Source organism: Halichoerus grypus, chromosome 5 (assembly GCF_964656455.1).
Source record: "Halichoerus grypus chromosome 5, mHalGry1.hap1.1, whole genome shotgun sequence".
In the NCBI taxonomy this organism is placed as follows: domain Eukaryota; kingdom Metazoa; phylum Chordata; class Mammalia; order Carnivora; family Phocidae; genus Halichoerus; species Halichoerus grypus.
Window position 1 is genome coordinate 136,430,828 of NC_135716.1, and position 13,163 is coordinate 136,443,990.

Genomic DNA, 13,163 nt, shown 5'->3' on the forward strand with positions numbered 1-13,163 from the left:
TCCCCTTAGAGAAGAATTCTCCTCAGTCCACCTCCATCACTCTGTTTTCTTTTTGTCCCTTATCATGCACTGATACGATCTTTACTAACATTTCATCTACTTGTTTACTGTCCATCTTCACCACAAGAATGTCAACTCATGAGAAACTCTGTCTAGTTCAACAGTGCCTGGAGCCTGGAACAATGTTTGCCACATAGCCATGCTCTGAAAAGATTTGCTGCATAATAAAACAAGCCCAAAAGCCATCACCCCCATTCTCTGAAAACCCAAGTGATAAATAAGATCAGGGGCAAAAAAAGTTGGTGGTTAACCCTCCTCTTTTCCATGACTTCCTGTAACATCTGAGAAGGTGGGCCATGACCATTTTGCTGCTAATGAACAAAGACAACAAGCTACTTGTGGCTCTCACTGGGTTCCTTTTATTTCAATACCTCAAAACGTTCAGCAGAATATCCAGAAAGAACTTCTTACTCAGAAAGGATCAAAGGCTTTACTTCACGTTCTATATTTATGGATGCTGGGATTTTCTAGTACATTTAATGAGGTTTATTGTTTGTTTGATGAAAATCTGTGGTTGTATTTTCATTATCCTTCCCCATGATGAGTGGTGATCTCCCCCAACTAAGTTCATAGCTTTGATGACATTTCAGTGCCATTTTCTGCTTCCTTCAGTGTGGTTTCAGACTAGTTGAACCTCTATGAGACATCCATCATTATTTGCTTTTTTAAGTGCAGGGTAGCCCACTGGTTCCCGAATATGGCTGCCCTCCAGTCTACCCGTGATGTTTGCTACCACCATGTATTTGGGGACCTTGCCCTAGATCTGTTGAATCAGAATCTGCAGAGGCTGACAGGGCATTCTGTGTGTTTAACAAGCACCCGAGGTGACCCAGATGTGCAGCCAAATTTGGAAACTGCTATGAGGATTCCAAGAGAAAGAGATCTTCAAGATATTTACAAGACAAAGGTCAAAACAACTGGACCAACTCAGGAAAAATGAGTAGGTTTACCAAGGTTGCATAGTGAAAAACGAAAGCATCCACTCCCACCCCTCAAACACATATGCACACACCTACATGCCTAATTTTCCTTGATCTGTACAAGTCACAGCACCAGGTGAACTATGGTATTCAAGAGAAGATTACTAAAGTCTTCAAGTTCCCAAATTACTCCCTTTCAGAAATATAAGCACTTCTGGAAATGACATGCAACCTTTCCCGTTCTGAGAGAACCAGATAGGATGCTGAAGGAGAGAATCACTAAGCTCTTAGCACCTAGAAGAAACTGAGTATTATCTAAGATTCCAGACACATCCTAAGAATGCTGTGTAGCCCAGGGGTGGAGTGTGGCAGAAAGAGAAGAGCACCATAACCAGAAAATTGGCTGTGTGAGCTCAGGCAAACAGCTTCACACTCCAAGCCCCCATTTCTTCATTTATAAAATGAGCATAGAACCAGGCTACCCCACAGAATAAAACAAGTTCAGATTTGTACACTAGACTCTATTCAAATGTGGCTCTTTCCTCTCCACCTATCCAAAGCCAGGCTCAAATCTTACCTCCTCACTGGGACCTTCCCCTATTACCTCACCTTGGGCAAAACCCACTTTTCTGTGGGGATACAGTGGGCAACAGGAAAGTAAGCTTATCAGCGAGCAGGTCAAGAGCAGTAGGCAATCACTGAAATCACTTCATGAAACTGAATGTGGATGTGATTCCTTTATTTTGGCTTTCCCCTCTGCCCTCTCCAAGCTCCTAACTTGTCATAATCCCTGCCTTCATTACATGGAAAAGGTTAGTGCTTGTGCAGGGCTTCATGAAATCACACCACACTCACTGTAGTTTTGCACAACACATACAGCTCTGCATTCTGCAGTGAAGGATAATTCATTAAACACACTGTGCAATGTCACTGAACATATCATGTATTATAATGTGATAGCAGTAACTTATTCATTAGGGATGTTCACTTATGTTTCCAAATTTCATCACCACCCTTTATATCGAGTGCTTACCATGCATTAGGTCTGGTCCTGGGAATAGGGTAGTAAGCCAATCAGACAAAAATATCTGCCTTCAAGGGGATTACACTCTGCAAGTATCAGATTTCCCATGATATTATTAATATCAGCTACTTCTCAGGAAAAGAAACTCTTCTTTCAAGTGGACCTAGTGCTCAAATGCAATGATCTCCTAATTTGTTTGATCCGTAAGTAAAAAATATCTGACCACGATCCTTAATTATATGTATATTTATTCAGAACATACTTTTATGTGGTTCTGTACTATCATAGTGTATTTTATAAAATATAGTCACCAAATAGAAATGTGTGAAGGTGGCTCAATCGGTTGGGTGTCCGAGTCTTGATTTCGGCTCAGGTCATGATCTCGGGGTTGTGGGATCGAGTCCCACGTCAGGCTCCGTGCTTAGCGGGGAGTCTGCTTGAGATTCTCTCTCCCTTTCCCTCTACCCCTCCCCTGCTCACACTCTCCCTCTCTCTCTCTCTCTCTCTCTCTCTCTAAAACAAATAAATAAATAAATAAATAAAATCTTTTTTAAAAAAGAAATGTGTATAGGTTATGATAAAAAATAAGTATAAATATAAGTTCTAATACTTCCTTTTTTGCTTTTTGCTTTTTTGTTATCCCAGTGGGATCACCTTGCACAGTTCTAGAGCATGATCTTCAAATTCCAGGCCAGCCATTTACTACGTGTGTGACCTGGGGCACAGTATGCAACCATTCGGTGCTTCAGTTTTCTCTGTAAAATGGATACAACAGCAATGCCTATGTTGCTGTGTGACAGAGAGGGCTAAGTGAGATAATGTAGGTAAAGTACTTACTTCTGGCATATTCTAGGCATTCAGAATGACAGCAAGTGTCATCAATGTATGATTATTACTCTAAGTGGTGTGTGTTCACAAGCACAATTTTGGGAGACAGATAGCGTGTCTCCACACACAAAACTCTAAAGGCTATAGGACATGCTTCTTAGCCATTAGTATCAGGTATCAGGAAGGCCAAGGGTTCAAGACCCAACTGGAGATCATGTTCTGCCTTGTAACAGATGCAGGTAAGACATTATGGTATTTAGTATCTGTTCCCATTGTAAATCTTCTTCTTTGGAGCCCTGGGAAGGTTTTCTGGATGATACCAGTTCGCACAGGTCTCGGCTATGACGTGCTGCCCCCTGCCCAGTCTCCTTCACAGGCAGCTGCCTCAGCCCATGGGGAGCATGCACTGGAGCTAGCTGGTACGTGCATTACAGCTTACTGGAAAAGCGCTCAGGCCCCAGTGCAGATCCAAGAGCAGTTTTTAAATTTCCCTGTTTGGATGGGAATGCTTTAAAACTGAAGTATGTTTTCCTTGGCTGAGGTACCCTCCATTAGATGCAATTTCTTCCTGACATTTCAGGAATTGTTTTATGTCTGCGTCCTCTATAAGGACTGTCCACAGAGGTCAGACAGAAATTACGGTTCTAAGAATGCTCACATTAGCATAGAGTAACGCACAAGTCCCAAGCTCAGTATCAGCCTGCCAGTGGATGATTAACAAGTCGGGCTGCCACACAGGGGACAGCACTGGGAGCGCTCCCGGGATGGCTGCTCCCCAGGCCAACGCGGCAACGTGTGTTTAGTCTATCAGAGTATTTACTCAGGACGCCTATCACCGTGGAACCGAGACAACCAAGACTAGCCGTCTGAGAGACGCCTGCCTGCGTCCCCTGCAGAGCACGGGTAGGGTGAGGTGGATCTATTTTTTCACACGATTCCTTTCCCAGCCTAACTCAGCCCCCACTGCCAGGAAAGATTTGGTATGTTGGTCGACCATGGTAACCTTAGGCAAGCCTGACCCCCAAAAGGAAGGTTTCAGAAGGGTGACAGGGCTGGTAAAGCCTAACTACCCCCTTTAGGACTCAGGCCTATCGGGGTACATACCACTTCAACCCTGACCAGGCTCATGCCTGGCACTAGGACACCCTTTCTATCAGTCTTTCCATCTTGGGTCAAAAAATGCCCTGAGGAAGCAAGAACTGCTTGTCCCAGACATACAGAACCCTGATGTGGAAGAGAGGAGCCATGTTAAAGACCCAGGTTCAAATCCCACCTCTTACACTTCAGAGCCACGTGTCACCTCACTGCTCCGAGCCTGTTATATATCATTTTCATACAGCGAAAATGATAAAATCTCTCTTCAAACATTGCTTTAGAAGCTAAGAATAACAGAAGTCAGTATGTTCAATTATTATAGATGGAAATTTGAATACATTTGTCTTTGTGCTAGTGTCAAAGTTAGAGGCAAGACAACACAAATTAAGCAAGCCAAAAAAAAAAAAAAATTGGTCAACAGACTTTGGGGGAAAAAACTGGGAGAAAATTTTAGAAATAGTTATGCTATTTCTAACTAGTATAAAAATTTGGAAATGATTATGGCCCCATGGAAATAAAGCAGAGAGAAGGATGGGGTGGGCATCCGATTAGGCTGCATATTAGAGAGGATGTCCTGGGAGAGAACTATAAGCTTCGAGCACCTGCCCACAGTCACAAACCAACCAACAGAAGCAATGGCAAAGTCAGGGCTAAAGATGTGATAGAGGATGACAGGGCTGAGCTGGCCAAACTGTTCATGATAGAAAGAGAGAAGCTGAGCATTCTCTGTAGCTGAAGCAAACCTACATGGAAGGGCACGAAACACAGAGCAGGAGCAGAAAGCACGGGAAGAGGATCTGGGCAGAACAAGAGGGCCACAGTTTTGTTCACCACCTTAGACCTAGGGGCCTCCCCAGTTCTCCAAAATAAAGAGCCTGGACTTAGCATCAGCACCACCACACTGCACCTATAGCTGCCTATCAACTGTAATCTCTTGTGCTTATGCGAAGGAAGCTCTTTAGTAAAGCATATACAAGAAGAAGATAGCAGGAAGGGAAGAATGAAGGGGGGGAAATCGGAGGGGGAGACGAACCATGAGAGACGATGGACTCTGAGAAACAAACTGAGGGTTCTAGAGGGGAGGGGGTGGGGGGATGGGTTAGCCTGGTGATGGGTATTAAAGAGGGAACATACTGAATGGAGCACTGGGTGTTATACGCAAACAATGAATCATGGAACACTACATCAAAAACTAATGATGTAATGTATGGTGATCAACATAACATAATAATAAAAAAAAGAAAAAAATAAAGCATATACAATTCAATCGACAACGTAGGCTGAATTTGATTCACAAGTTCTATGTGAAGTATAATGTCTAAGGTAGAAGATCTACCATTTCAGGGATTACAGTATGGAAGAGAAAGCAAGGCTCCAAATCACCCAACTAAGGGCCAAATACATTTCGAAGGAGGACAGCCCTGGTGGGTATGTTTAATGTAGCAGGTAAAGGTGTAGGTGGGAGGGAGAGGGGGGAGGCAGATCCTAGTAGCAGTAGTCTCAGCCTGGGACTCAAGGGAAGAAACATCAAAGAGGGGGTAAGCCTGCTTCCCAGAAATATGCCACTCTTCATCGGAGTTTTTCAGACTACAAGTCAGTACTCATTAGCAGATCATTAAATCAGCTCCATGGCTCTCCACTAGCATAAAAAGAAAAAAGGAAGTAGAGTAGTCCAAACTGCAATGGAATAGAAAAAAAAGTTAGAGTGAATCACACACAGAAAGGGAAAGCATTGTTCTGTGGAAGCTGTATTTCCATGAATCTGAGTGTATTTATGTGTAACTGAGTGTGTGTACTGAGATGTGAGGGGTTTTTTTTAGGTTACAGCCAAAAAAGTTTGAAATCCACTGCCTTATGGGCCCGATAAGTTTCCATTTGACACCATTTGAAAGGTGCAGAATAGGGGTGCCTGGGTGGCTCAGTTAGTTAAACGTCTGACTTTGGCTCAGGTCATGATCTCAGGGTCCTGGGATGGAGCCCTGTGGCAGGCTCCCTGCTCAGCAGGGAGTCTGCTTGTCCCTTTCCCCTTGCCTCCTCCCCTCCCCCCCTTGTGCTCTCTCTTTCTCTCAAATAAATCTGAAGGAAGGAAGGAAGGAAGGAAGGAAGGAAGGAAGAGAGAGAGAGAGAAAGAGAGAGAGAAAGAAAGAAGAAAAGAAAGAAAGAAAGAAAGAAAGAAAAGAAAGAAAGAAAGAGAAAGAAAAAGAAAGAAAGAAAGAAAAAGAAAGGAAGGAAGGAAGGAAGGAAGAGAGAGAAAGAGAGAGAGAAAGAAAGAAGAAAGAAAGAAAGAAAGAAAGAAAGAAAGAAAGAAAGAAAGAAAGAAAAGAAAGAAAGAAAGAAAGAAAGAAAAAAGAAAGAAAGAAAAAGAAAGAAAGAAAAAGAAAGAAGGAAGGAAGGAAGGAAGGAAGAAGAAAGAAAGAAAGAAAGAGAAAGAAAGAAAGAAAGAAAGAAAGAAAGAAAGAAAGAAAGAAAGGAAGGAAGGAGGTGCAGAGCATCATCCTAAGGCAGGGTATTATCTCCTTGATTTTCAGTGGTTTTCAAATGATTCCAAAATAGAATCTCCAGGGAAATAAAAAATTATCAATGCCCAGGTCCCACAGCCACGGATTCTGACCTAATCAGTCTGGGTAGGGCCTAGCAAAGGGTATTTTTTACAACCCCCCCCCCCCCCAGGTAATTCTAATGTGCAGGCGAAGTTGAGCACCTCTGGATTACGTCATTCTACCCTCAGAACACCCTGAGGGAAAAGCAGAGAAGAGACGATTATCCCCACTTTTCAGACAAGGAGTAAGATCCGAGGCAGTCAGGAGATTTAGCCAAGGCTAAACCAGGTGTCCGTGTGTCAGTGTCGGTGAGAAGCCAGGTCTCCCGCCTGTGGGGCCAGAGTGTCTGCTTCCCAGTGTCCCACACTCACCACTTTATCCAGCATTTTTCAGTTTAAAACAGGGCCACCAATGAGAGGACAGACAAAGACGGTTAGAATCTCACAATTTCTTTGCACAATCGTTCTCAGAAATGCGTCAACAAATACAAGTCCCTCCTTACTGGAATAACAAAATAGACCACTTAAAGTAAATCAAGCCATTTGATAGAGGCCAAGAGAGCTATTGATACTAGTTTGCCTGTCTCCAAGGAAAAAAATACTGAAAGGCAAGGGCTTAAAATGAATGAAAATGTATCCAGTGCACAATCAAATGAAAATGTTGTGGGCCCATGGCCAGGGATTATCTGCCAATTGGATCTCTTTCAGCGCCCTAAATTTAACCAGCTGGGATTCTTTTTTTTTTTCTCTGCCCTCTCTTTTCTGTAAGTATCATCTTTTTCAACCTTCTGAAAGGAAGAGATTTTCTTTTTAATGGGAAATCTGTATTTCATCATAAAGATGGAACACAATGTACATGGTTTAGCCAATCTCCTGGGAAGTAGGTTCTTTGTGTAGTATACGTTTGGCATAAAAGAAAGACATTCCAGCAAGTTTATTTTAGGAATGATAGCCTGGAATCATGTATCTATGGAATTTAAGGTATAATCTTACCTTCATTCCCAACATATTAATAATACTTTACCTTTGTAGATCACTTGATCACTTTTGCCAATCAATATAATCTCGAAGTTTCCAAGCTGTTCCAAAACGCAATGAAGAAATGGAGGTGAGGCTATGGAGTGTGTGTGTGTGTGTGTGTGTGTGTGTGTGTGTGTGTTTATGAGAGAGAGAGAGTGAAGAGTAAACTCAGGCATTTACAGTGGTTATGACTCAGTGAGAGTATAGGTATTCTTTCTTTTCTTTCTGCTTGTCTATTATTATAGCTTTTCTGTAACAAATGCTTTAGCACTTTGCAATCTTAAAAAAATTATTTTTGGGGTGCCTGGGTGGCTCAGTCGGGTAAGTGTCCAACTTTTGATCACAGCTCAGGTCTTGATCTCAGGGTCATGAGTTCAAGCCCCAAGCGCATGGAGCCTACTTTAAAAAAAAATTTGTTTTAACTGAAAAACAATAATCATAAGTCATAAGTGAAAAGTAGACATTGCTCTATCTGTAATCAAATGACAAAATCAAGGTTCTCTCTGCAAGTGTGACTGACCAGCCTGGAGCCAATTAACCACGATGCTCTGAGGTGGTTAACCATGATGCCAGAGTGCTCATCTGCCACCCGCCCTGCCCATATGGGCAATCACCCAGATGCACTTGTTTCCTTCCCTGCGGCGAGGGAGAGTGGCTTCTGAGGAAAGACTTGAAGACCACACTGGGGAGAGTTGGGGGAGACCAGTTTCTCTGCACACCTCTTTTTGTTAAAAAAAAGATTTCTTTATCTTTTTTTGAGAGAGAGTGAGAGAAAGCAAGCATGAGTCCGAGGAGAGGCAGAGGGAGAGAATCTTCGAGCAGACTCCCGCTGAGCACAGAGCCCGACATCAGGCTCGACCTCACGACCCTGAGATCATGACCTGAGCCGAAACCAAAAGTAGGACACTCAACCGACGGCGCCACCAAGGCACCCCGCCCCCCTGCACACCTCTTAAAGACCAAGGCTGCAGACAGAGCCCAGGGGCCTGCCCTGAGCCACATCCATGCCAGAGACCATCTGCTCTGACCTGGGAGGGGTAATGTGAATTCGGTGCTGGGGCCGTGACCCAGGTTTGGGCCTCAAGTGACTTCTCAGGGTCTGTTACAGAGGAGTCACCACCGTCACAGTTAAGACTCAGAATTTCAGTTAGGGATGAATTCTATGATGGCATCATTAAGTGTGACAAATCTGACCAAGAAGATAATGGTAAATCTCTGGGGCTATGGAGAGAGCAACCATGGGATCGCTTCTCTGGTGGCTGAGTCATAGCTGAGCGCAGAAAGGAATCCAGGAAGAGATACGTCACCTGCTCACCTACCCAATCACTCATTCATTCCACAGACATTTCCTGAGTAGCCTATACGCACAGCTGTTGCATCCAATCACTTACCTTGTGGACCATATACAGCGCCCAGCTCTGGAGAAGAGTGGGAGGTAAAATACAGATCCACTTGCCAAGCTGTGCCTCCTCGCAAAGGACTGTGGCCCTCCAGAAAAAGGATGCTTTTCTGAATAGAGAGGTGGTGTCAGCTGACCAGGCCTTGTACGTGCAGAGCTGCACCTGGCCCAAGGAAGGGCCGCTTCCTAAATTTCACTAAAGTGTGCTATGGGCCCTGCTCCTAGGGCCGTGCATCAGGCTGGGCAATAATGATACAAAGATAAAAATGGCATGGCTCTTGCCCTCAAGAAAAGTAATCTAGGTAGAGACAGAAAGTAAATAATTGCAATAAGGCATCATGATTACTGTAAAAATGGTATGTAAAAATCACAATAGAAGCTATAGCAAAAGAATGCCTGTTAAAAGCGCTGTCCACAGTGGTGAAATGTTCAAAAAGGAGGATAAGAAGAAAAAGGTAAAGGAGAAAGAAAAGGAAGAGAATTCTGACCATTTCTTGTCCTTATCAAACATGGGAAATGAGGCTCAGAGAAGCCGAGTGTAGCTAGTAAAGGCAGAGTGAAGAGCCTAAGTCAGTCCATCTATTTCCAGAACGTTTTCTAAAACACTCAGTTCCCCACCATTTAGCCTACAGACACTTATCAGGTCTGGGCCAGGCTGTACCAGGAAGGGTGCTGGGCACAGGAGATGCAGACGTAACAAGTCATAGAAGGGTCCAGCTGAGGGGCGCCTGGGTGGCTCAGTCGGTTAAGCGTCCGACTCTTGATCTCATCTCAGGTCTTGATCTCAGGGTGGTGAGTTCAAGCCCCACACTGGGCTCCACTCTGGGCATGGAGCCTACTAAAAAAAAAAAGGAGGAGGGGGAGGAGAAGGAGGAGGAGGAGGAGAAGAAGAAGAAGGAGGAGGAGGAGGAAGAGGAGGAGGAGGTCATCTAGCTGAGAGTAGACTGCCTAGGTTTGAATCCTAGCTTTGTCTCCATAAAATGGAGAAAACATACCTACCTAATGGGATTTGGGTAAGGATTAAATGAGGTAATACATGTAAAGCAACTGGAATGGGGCCAGACACACAGAAAGAACTATATAAACTATAGAGTACTGTGCAAGTGCTGTTGTTAATGGTAGTGGTAGTAGTATGATCCTTATGTCCTAGTTTCATGAGGGAGGGAGGATTTCATAAACACAAGTGACTGGTAAATAGAGCAGAAGGCACCAAAGCCTCGAGATCGATACAAAGCCCAAGAAGTGAGGAAGTGTTTAGATTAAAATATGTCTACAGCTCTTTGCAATTAGAAAGACTACCACCCACACAACCCTCTAAAGCAAAAAGGATGGGTATTATGTTATCCCCATTTGAAAGGCAAGGAAACTGAGGATTAGAGAATCTGAATGACTTGTCCAAACTAACATAGCTAAACCATGGCAGATTGCTGGGTTCCACTTATTTACTGTATCACAATACTTTTTTAAAACTTTCAATTTGAAATTATTTCAAATTTACAGAACAGTTTAAAAAATAAATGACTCCCATATACCATTTTTCATCTGATCTGTCAATCTTCAACATTTCACCACAGCTGCTATCTCATTCTGTATTATTTCTTTTTTTCTGAACTACTGAAGAGCATTGGTAGAGATCATGTCCCTTCACCCCCTCAGGCTTCAGTTTGTATTTTTTTTAAGAATAAGAATATTCCTGCAGCTAGAAAATGAGTAAGTTCTGGAGATCTAATGCATAGCATAGTGATTATAGTCAACAATACTGTATTATGTACTTCAAAGTTGCTAAGAAACTAGATCTTAAATGTTCTCACCACATAAAGGAAACAATAATTATGAGGTGATAGAGGTGTTAGCTAATGCTAAGTGGTAATCATATTGCAATATAGAAATGTATCAAAACAACACCTTGTATACCTCAAATATACATAATGTTATACACCAATTATATCTCAATTTAAAAAAAAGAATAATATCCCAAAGTAAATGATCAAATTCAGGAAATTTAATATCAATACATATTTTCATCTAATCCAGAGGCCATATTCCAATTTGTCAATTGTCTCAATAATGTCCATCAAGGCATTTTTTTTTTCCTCCCATACAAACTCCAGCCCAGGGTCACGTAATGCATTTAATGGTCACATCTCTTTAGATACACCTAACTTGGACAATTCCTCAGCCTTTGTCTTTCATGATATTGGCCTGTGAAGAAAACAGGCCAGTTATTTTACAGGATGTTTCTTGCTTGGGTTTGTCTGCTATTTCCTCGTGATCAGATTCAGGTTACGCACTCCTGGCCAGAATACCACATAAGTGATGCTGTACCCTTCTCAGTGTATCATATTCCTGGATCTGGACATCTGGATGCCTCATGATGTCTGTCTGTTTCTCATTGGCTCTTATCAGCCTGATCATCTGGCCAAGATGGTGTCTAGTTTCTCTACCATAAAGTTCAATTTTGCCCACTAATAACCAGTAAGCATTGTGGGGGGATACCTTTTAAGACCATACAAATAGCCGGGACACCTGGGTGGCTCAGTCGGTTAAGTGTCTGCCTTCAGCTCAGGTCATGATCTCAGGGTCCTGGGATTGAGACCCGCATCGGGCTCCCTGCTCTGTGGCAAGCCTGCTTCTCCCTCTCCCACTCCCCCTGCTTGTGTTCCCTCTCTCGCTGTGTCTCTCTCTGTCAAATAAATAAATAAAATCTTAAAAAAAAAAAAAGGACCATACAAATATCCTGTTCCTTATCAAATCTCCCACCCCAGATTTAACATCCATGGATGATTTTTGCCCAAACAATTGTAGGGTTGCAAAATGGTGACCTTCCAAATCTACCACGTCCTCCACATTTATCAGTTGGCTTTACACTGTAAGGAAGAATCTTCCCTTTTGCCCACATATCATCTATCTATCTATCTATCTATCTATCTATCTATCTATCTATCTATCATCTATCTATCTATCTATCACAGAATGGACTCACAGATTCTTATTTTAATCAATGGGTAGTTATCCATTACTATCCTTATTTATTTCATTACCAAATTGCTGGCTGGCAGGAGCTTCTTCAAGCTGGTTCTTGTATCTTCTTGACATCAATCACGTTTGCTTGCTTTTCTGGCACAACAAAACGTTCCAGGCTTAATTTGTACCTTCCCAGCCCCAGCAAGGGAATCAACCTTTTTTTTTCCTCCTGAAGGGCCTCTGGTTCTTTATAGTATGGAATGGTATAACCGACACTTCTATTCTTAGCCTGGCACATAATCATTGAATGGATGACTGAATGAATGAAAATCTGCCTTCCCTGTGCAGCTCATGAATCAGAGACAGAAAACGGTCATCTGACTCTTCCTGAAGGTGGGCATATCAGAACAGAACCTTTAACACACTCCCGCCTGTAGAACACACAAGTCTAGCTCCTGACTTCTTTCCTTCCCACTCATGCTTCCACCCTTCACAATAAAATGAGTGCACACATCCACTGAATTGTCTTTGGTAATTCAAAAAGCACCTGGGAAAGTGAATCTGTCTAAACCTTGGGGACCCTCGCAGTGGACCTACTGCTGGTGAAAGGCTTAGGAAAAGAGAGGCGATCCACTAACTCAAAACATACAGGGAAGGGTAGGAGAAATGGAGGCAACATTTAGCACTAAATCCCCCCAGGACACTATTTCTAATCATTATAACACTCATCTATATTAGGTATTTTTATCCCTATTTTCGCATTTGCAGCTCAGAGAGGTATAATAATCCCTGTTTAAGATCCCAGAGCTGGTGAGCTATAGAATCCAAACCTAGCACCACTTCACTCTAAAGCAAAGGCTCTGAAATATACTGAAGAAGCCCATTCTCCCATTTGTATCTTTTACTTTTAACCTATATTGTTTTTCTGAGTAATAACTTTCTTGATATTCTGAAAAATAACTTTATTTCTGGACATTTTCTCTTTAATTAAAATAGAATGCAGAATATGTTCCCACAACTTGTTTCTTCGAACTTCATTTGTCTGCATCTCAGGAAAAAAAAAATGTTTTCACTCCTTAGTTGTTATATACCTGATATACCACTTTCATAAATAACAACAACAAAAAAATCACACACCAGTATTGCCTAATTTTACTGCACATTAGGCTCACCCAGGATCTTTAAAAATTGCTGATGTTCCTGCCCCCTGATATCTCATTTAATTGGTTTGCAGCTGAGCTGGGCGTTGGGATTTTTTTTTTTTCTTAAGTAGGTGGAGTCCAACACAGGGCTTGAACTCACGACCCTGAGATC

At 42.6% G+C, this 13,163-nt stretch overlaps 1 protein-coding gene across 2 annotated transcripts in view; it reads right to left on the bottom strand.

Annotated features, from left to right (window-relative positions):
- The window catches only part of ROR1 (receptor tyrosine kinase like orphan receptor 1), a 387,985-nt gene that overhangs the window by 226,132 nt on the left and 148,690 nt on the right, over window positions 1-13,163 (bottom strand). The gene's annotated exons all lie outside the window — the stretch shown is intronic.